The sequence below is a fragment of the Aptenodytes patagonicus genome, chromosome 4 (assembly GCF_965638725.1).
Source record: "Aptenodytes patagonicus chromosome 4, bAptPat1.pri.cur, whole genome shotgun sequence".
In the NCBI taxonomy this organism is placed as follows: domain Eukaryota; kingdom Metazoa; phylum Chordata; class Aves; order Sphenisciformes; family Spheniscidae; genus Aptenodytes; species Aptenodytes patagonicus.
Window position 1 is genome coordinate 86,529,259 of NC_134952.1, and position 7,828 is coordinate 86,537,086.

The 7,828-nt window shown below is 50.5% G+C and overlaps 1 long non-coding RNA gene across 1 annotated transcript; it reads left to right on the plus strand.

Moving 5' to 3' along the window:
* The first annotated feature begins 7 nt into the window (after window positions 1-7).
* On the plus strand, window positions 8-7,297 carry LOC143159936 (uncharacterized). The gene is made up of 3 exons (XR_012995287.1): window positions 8-922; window positions 5,231-5,415; window positions 6,930-7,297. It is a non-coding gene; the product is annotated as an uncharacterized LOC143159936 (long non-coding RNA).
* The last annotated feature ends 531 nt before the right edge of the window (window positions 7,298-7,828 follow it).

Here is a 7,828-nt window from a genome sequence, read left to right on the forward strand (position 1 = left end):
CCCCTTTTCCGTGTCCTGGTCTTTCTCTACATCCTTCTGTCATTCTCCGTCTCTTGCTCTTCTTGCTCTTTCTCTCTCTCTTCCTGTGTCCTATTCGCTGCCCGTCACTATTTTTTCCCTCCTCCGTCCCTTTGTCCTGCTCCCTGTCCTTGTCAGTCTTTCTCTTTGTTCTGCCTCCAATCTTTCTTTGTTTTCTCCACCTCTGTCCTTTTCCCCATACCTTTTTCTCTCTGCTCCTCCGTCCTTTTCCCTTGTCTTCTTTTTCTCTTTCTGCCATCCCTCTCTTTTTGTCTGTGACCTTCTGTGCTGTTCCCTTTCCTTTCTTCCTCCAATTATCTGTCGTCTTACCTGTCCCTCTTTCTCTGCCTCGAATGTTTCTTTCTCCATCTCTGCCCCGCTCCCTGTCCCTTTTCTTTTATTCTGTCCTCCATTCTCCCCCTAACATTTTTGTCTGTATATCTCCGTACCACTGCCTGTCTCGCTATATCCCCCTGCCCAGGTCGCTGCCCCGTTATTCCCCTCTGTCCTGCTCCCTGGCCCTTTTTCTCACCCTGCAGCCCAGCGCTGGTTTTTCTTTCTCCATCTCTTGGTCCTGATCTGTCTCCCTGTTCTTTTCCCTCAGTCCCTCTGGCTTGTTCCCTATCTTTTTCTCTCCCTCCCTTCTTCCTTATTCCTCTCATTCAGTTTCTCTCCCTATCCATCTGTTCTGCTCCCTGCTCATCATTTTCTCTCTCTTTCCCTCTGTCCTACTGCTGCGCGTAGTGCGCAAGGCTACGTGTCTAGGAAGCCTCATCTCGTAAGAGCTGTAAGACACCCACGTATTCTCTTCGGTGGAGGACAGCCAAGCGACCGGAGTTATAGAAGAGGAGGGTACGAGAGCAGGAGAAAGAAGCGTTTGAACTGGCAAATTCTCCTGGCAAAGGTGAGAGCGAGAGCTGCGGTGAGTCCTGGGCCCTCAGGACCCTGTCGCCCCTCTTCTGCATCCCAGTCCTTCCCTGGCCCCTCCTCTTTCCCATGCTGATGCGATTTTTTGTTTTGTTTTGGTTTTTTTGCGCGCTCCTCTGTACTTCCTTTCTCCATCTCGCTCTGAGCGGCTCCCTGCCCCCATGTTTTAGGTCCTCACTCTCTCTCTGCCCTGTAGCCCATGGCTATTTTTTCCTTCTCCGTCTCTCTCTGTCTGGCTCCCGGCCACTATTTTTGCGTTCCTCCCTCTCTGTCCTGTAGCCCGTCGGTATTTTTGCTGTCTTTGGCTCTCTGTGTCCGGCCCCTTGTCCCTGTTGTTCAAGGTCTTCCTTCTCGGCCCTGTAGCACGTCGCGAGTCTATTTCTTTCTCCATCTCTCTTTTTCCTGCTCCCTGCCCCTTATTTTGAATTCCTCCCTCTGTCCTGTCGCCCATCACTATTTTGTCCTTTCTCCGTGTCACTCTGTCTTATTCCCTGTCCCTGTTTTCCTAAGTCTTCCCTCTCTGCCCCCTAGCCCGTTGCTCTAGTCTTCTTTCCTTGTCTCAGTTTGTCTGGCTCCCTGTACCACTTTCTTCATTCCTCCCTCTCTGCCGTGTCACCCAGAGCGTCTCCTTTCTCCCTTCTTCTCCGTCTGTCTTGCTGTCCCCATTTTTAAACTCTCCTTTCTCCAGTAGCCCGCCACAGTTTTGTCTTTCTCCGTCTCTCTCTGTCCAACTCCCTGTCTCTAATTTTTAATTCTTCCCTCTCTCTCTGGAAGCCTGTTTGGACTTTTCCCCTTCTCAGTCTCTCTGTCCAGCTCCCTGTCCTTGTTCTTTAATTCCTCCCTCTCTGCCCTGTTACCCATCACCATGTTTAGTTTCTCCATCTCTCTCGGTACAGCTCAAGACCCTGATTTTTAAAATTCCTCCTTCTCTGCCTTAGAGCCTATTGGTATTTTTTTTCTTTCTCTGGCTTTCTCTTTCCAGCTCCCAGGCCCTGTTTTTCAATTTTGTCCTCCTTGGCTCTGTGCCACATTGCTATTTCATTTGTTCATCCAGCTCTCCCTGTCTGGCTCTCTGCCAGGATTTTTTAATTTGTCCCTATCTGTCTTGGAGCCCATTGCTGTTTTTTCTTTCTCTGTGTGTCTCTGTCTGGCTCCCTATGTGTTTTTAATTCCTCCCTCTCTGTCTTGTATGCGTCGCTCTTTTAATTTTCGTTCCCCGATGTCTCTCTGTAGATTGCTCTCAGTCCCGTTTTTTTAATTCCTCCCTCTCTGTCCTGTAGCCTATCGTGATTTGTTCTTTCTGTGTCTCTCCTTTTTCTGGCTCGTGGTCTCTATTTTTCAGTTTCTCCCTCTTGGCACTGTAGCCCGATGCTATTATTTGTCTGTCTGCGTCTCTCTTTGTCCAGCTCCCTGTCCCTGTTGCTCAGTTTCTTCCTTCTCAGCCCTGTAGCATGTTGCGATTCTGTTTCTTTCTCCGCCTTTCCTTTCCCAGGTCCCCGTCCCTTACTAATTCCTCCCTCTCTGTCCTAGTGCCCCTTGGGTTCCCCCCCGCCTTTCTCCAGCTCACTCTTTCTTGCTTCCTGTCCCTGTTTTTTAATTCCTCCCTGCCTGCTGTGTCGCTTTTTTCTTTTCTCCATCTCTCTAGGTCCGTCTCGCTGCCCCCATTTTTTAAGTCTTCCTCTCTGCCCTGTACCCTGCCGCTATTTTTGCATGTCTCCATCCCTCTCTGTCCAGCTCCCTCTCCCTATTTATTAATTCCTTCCTCTTCTTCCTGCACCCGCCGCTATTCCCTGCGATCTCCATCTCTCTCTGTCCACCTCCCTGTCCCCAGTTTTTCATTCCTCCCTCTGCCCCCTGTAGCCTGTCTGGACTTTTGCCTCGGTCTCTCTCTCTGTCCGGCTCCCCCTCTCTGTGTTTTAATTCCACGTTCTCTGTCCCATAGCCCCACGCTATTTGTTTGTCTTTCTCCATCTCTCTTTGGCTAGCTCCCTGCTGCTGTTTTTTATTTCCTCCTTATCCATCTTGTAGCCCATCACTGTTTTATTTCTTTTCTGTCTCCATGTCTCTCTGTCCGGCTCCCGGTCCCTGTTCTTTAATTCCTCCCTCTTCCCTGTAGCCCACCGCTGGTTTTTTCTGTTCTCAGTCGTGATCGTGCTCTGTCTGGTCCCCTGTCCATATTTATCAATTCCTCCCTCTCTGCCCTGTGGCCCGTCTCTTTTCCCCATTTTATTTCTGCCTTTCTCTCTGTCTGGCTCCCTGTCCCTGGTTTTTTAATTCCTCCCTCTCTGCCCTGTTGCCTGTGCGATCTTTTGCTTTTCTCCGTCTCTCTCTGGCCAGCTCTCTGTCCCTATTCGTTAATTCCTCCCTCTCCGCCCTGTAGCCTGTCGCTTTTGTCCTTTCTCCATCTCACTGTCTCTGGCTCTGACCCTATTTTAGAATTTCCCCCCTCTTCTTTCTGTACACATTGCTCTTCCTTTTGCTCTCCAGCTCTCTTTTTTTTTCTGGCTCCCTGTCCCTGTTTCTTAATTCTTCCCTCTCTGCCCTGTAGCGTGTAGCTATGTGGTTTGTTTTGTGTTGTTCCCCTTGCCCCGCCCCTTCCCTCCATCCTTTGCTGTCCTGGCTCCCTGCCCCTATGCTTGTTTCCTCCCTCTCTGTCATGCTGCCCATCCCTGTTTTTTTCTGCATCTCCATCCTGCTCCCCACCCTTCTTTATCGGTCTCTGTCCTGCTCCTTCTCCCTCTTTCTGCTGACTCCCTTCCTCTCTCCCTGTTGCTTCTTTCTCCATCTCTGTCAGGCTCCTTGTCCCTATCTTTCTTTGGCTGTCCTGTTCCCTGCCTCATGCTTTCTCACTACACTTTCCTTTCTTCCTCCAGTTATCTGTTGTCTTACCTGTCCCTCTTTCTCTGCCTCGAATGTTTCTTTCTCCATCTCTGCCCCGCTCCCTGTCCCTTTTCTTTTATTCTGTCCTCCATTCTCCCCCTAACATTTTTGTCTGTATATCTCCGTACCACTGCCTGTCTCGCTATATCCCCCTGCCCAGCTCGCTGCCCCGTTATTCCCCTCTGTCCTGCTCCCTGGCCCTTTTTCTCATCCTGCAGTCCGTCACTGTTTTTTCTTTCTCCGTCTCTTTATCCTGATCTGTCTCACTCTTCTTTTCCCTCAGTTCCTCTGGCTTGTTCCCTATCTTTTTCTCTCCCTCCCTCCTTCCTTATTCCTCTCATTCAGTTTCTCTCCCTATCCATCTGTTCTGCTCCCTGTTCATTATTTTCTCTCTCTTTCCCTCTGTCCTGCTCCCTGATCCTGTTTTTCTTCCGCCATGTCACTGCAGGGCTCCTCATCTCTTTTTTTATTGATTTCTCCATCTCACTGTCCTTTTCCCTGTACCTTTATTTCTCTGCTCCTCAGTCCTTCTCCCTCATTTTATTTTTCTCTTTCTGTTCCTCTGTCCTGCTCCCCTTTGCTGTATTTTTGTTCTCTGTATTTGCTGCTCCAGTAACGACAGCCGAGTTGTCCCAGGGCAAGGGTGAGTGTACAGGCACTGAGCTCTGGAGCAGACTCACTCCTAGGAATTATACACATTAATGAATAAAACACTTGCTGTCTCCTTTGCACTCATGGCTGCGTTTGTAGTCCTTTGTACTTGGTGAGGGGCTGTCAGAGAGTCCAGTGGAGCAGGTTACATATTGGGTGTAAGGGGCCATGGCTGCAGCTGGAGGAGCCCCAGGTGGGGCCAGTGAGGCTGATGGTGATGGCTCCTCTGTGTAAAAGGGCTGCAGCCCCAGGAGGTGGTGCTGCTGGGCCATGCCTGTCTGAGAATGCTGACGAGCTGCAAGGATGTTTCCAGCTGAGAGGTTCATGGTCAGTTGGAGTCAGGCCCCATCAGGGCAGCTCCCAGGGATTTTCTGAGAGCTGGTGGAGAGGAAGGAGGAAGAGGGGCAGGAGATGGCTGCCCACCCCAACCCCGGGTACCTGGAGGCCTTCCCACCCCCTGGAAAGGCGCTGGGTGCCTCCCCAACTCAACAAAGCTCCTCCAGCCCTACTCACCCCGTGCAGCTGCCCCCAGCTCCAGCACCTCCCCGGAAGCCTGTCCCATAGCCACAGACTGCCCCCAAACCCTGTCCTCACAGCAGCACGCTGGCTCTTGAATATGCTTTATTCTCCATAAATGCAGGTGCCATTAGCATCAGTTTGGGGAAAGAGCGGCGTCTCCAGCAGCTCCTGCAGAAGGAGGGGTTCCTACAGTCATCACTCTGCTAACAGTTGCTTGGTTTTTTTCCTTTCCCAGAGGTAGTACTGAGGACTCAGTTGTCAGTTCCTTTCTGGGGATGCTGTTGACTGCAGCCGGCTCAGGTTTGTGTGTGTTGCTTTTGGCCTCATTCTCCTAGTGGCATGGGCGAAAAGGGACAGGCGGAGCACTTACTGGCTGTGGACAGGAACTGCTGTGGCTGAAGCTGGAGAGGCCAGAAAAAGGTAAAGCATAAAATAAAAAGGATCCAGCTGGCAGCTGCCTCCTCCTGCAGATAGGAGACAGCCTGCCTCTCTCCAGGTGAGGAAGGATCCCTTTTAGCGTAGTCCTCAGCAGATCCGATCACCAATGTGCACAGCAGGGTCTGTATGCGTAACCAAAAGCACAGTACGGCCATGTAGTGTGTGCACATGTGAGGCTGCATATCTGGGAAGCCTCATATTGTAAGACAGCAATCTATTCTCTTAGGTGGATGACAGTCAAGTGACTGGAGCTACAGAGGAGGAAGAGAGGGGGAGGGAGAGGAAGACATGACCAAACTGTCAAATTCTCCCTGCAGCTCCAAGAGTAGGAGCTGTGGAGAATCCTGGACCCTTGGAGCCGTGTCGTCCCCCTTCTGCATCCCGGTGACTCTCTGCCCCCTCTTCTTTTTCACTGCTGTAATTTTTTTGTTTCCCTGCACCTCTCCCTCTCTCATTCTGCAAGTCCCCCTCTTTCTCTGTTGTTCTACCTCTCAGTTTGCTTTTTCTCTCTGCACTTCTGTCCTGTTCCCTGTCCCTCTTTTTTTTTTGTCATTCTGTGTCCTGCAGCCCATCACTATTTTTGTCTTTCTCCATCTATCTGTCTGTCTTCCTATCCCAATTTTTTTTAATTCCTCCCTGCCTGCCCTTTAGCCCTTCACAATTCCCCCCCCCCCAGCCTCTGGCTCCATGTCCCTATTTTTAAATCCCTCTTTCTCTGCCCTGTATTCTAGATATATGTTGTCTTTCTTAGATTCTCCATTCCAGGTCCCGGTCCCTATGTTTTAATTTCTTCCCTCTCTGTCCCATAGCCCATTTTTGTCTTTATTGTTCTCTCCCTGTCCCTATTCTTTAATTCCTCTGTTTCTCCCCTTCAGCTCATGGAGGTTTTTTGGTATTTCTCAGTTTATCTCTGTCCACCTCACTGTTCCCTTCTTTAATTCCTCCCTCTCTGCCTTGTGGCCTATCACTATTCTTTGTTTTTCTCCATCTCTCTGTCTGGTTCCCTGTCCCTTCCTCCTCTCTGGCCTATAGCTCGTTGCTATTTTTTTCCCCTCTTTCTGTCTCCCCGTGGCTCCCTTTCCCTATTTTTCAATCCCCCCTCTCTGCCCTGTAGCCGGTCGCTGTTGTATTGGGTTTACGTGGCAAGGTTTTGTTAGCTGGGGTGGGGGGGCAGGGGCTGCAGGGGTGGGTTCTGTGAGAAGACACCAGGAGTTACCCCCATGTCAGGCACAGCTGGCTCCAGCTCCAAGATGGATCTGCTGCTGGTCAAAGCTGAGCCCATCAGTAACGCTGGTAGTGCATCTGTGATGGGACATTTAAGAAAGGCTAGTAAGTGCTGTGCAGAAGCTGTGATAGAGAAAATGTGAGTATGAAACAGCCCTGTAGACACCAAGGTCAGTGAAGAAGGAGGGCGAGGAGGTGCTCCAGGCACCAGAGCAGAGATTCCCCTGCAGCCCGTGGTGAAGACCATGGTGACGCAGGTTGTCCTCCTGCAGCCCATGGAGGTCCACGGTGGAGCAGACATGGACCTGCAGCCTGTGGAGGACCCCATGCCAGAGCAGGTGGATGTGCCTGAAGGAAGCTGTGACCCCCGTGGAGAGCCTGCACTGGAGCAGGCTCCTGTCAGCAGCTGTGGTCCCATGGAGAGGAGCCCACTCTGGAGCAGGCTCCTATCAGCACCTGTGGCCCCATGGGGGGGTCCCCACACTGGAGCAGAAAAAGAGCTTGAGGAGGAAGTAGTGGCAGAGACAATGTGTGACTGCAACCCCCGCTCCCTGTCCCCCTGCACTGCTTGGGGGTAGGATGTAGAGAAGTCAGGAGTGAAGATGAGCCCAGGATAAAAGAGTGGGGAGGGGGGAAGGTGTGTTTTAGGTTTGTTGTTATTTCTCATTATCCTACTTTGATTTTTGAATGACAATAAATTAAATTAATTTCCCCAAGTCGAGTCTGTTTTGCCTGTGACAGGAATTGGTGAGTGATCTCTTTGTCCTTATCTCGACCCACAAGCTTTTTTGTTGTATTTTCTCCCCCTGTCTTGTTGAGGAGGGGCAGTGACAGAGTGGCTCGGTGAGCACCTGGCAGCCAGCCAAGGTCAACCCACCACAGTTTCCTTCCATCAGGCTCCCTGTCTCTAATTTTTAATTCTTGCCTATATTTCTTGTACCCTGTTTCTTTTGAAACTTCCTTTCTACCACTCCATCCCTATCTTTTTAATTCTCACATATGTTTCTTGGACCCAGTCACTTGTTAAATTTTCTTGCTACCTTTCCCTCTCTCTGTCTCCCTGACCTAATTTTAATTTCTTGCCGGTGTTTCTTGTACCCCGTCACTTTTCAAATTTTCTTCTTACGCTTCCCTCTATGCAGCTCCATGTACCTATCTTTTAATTCTTGTG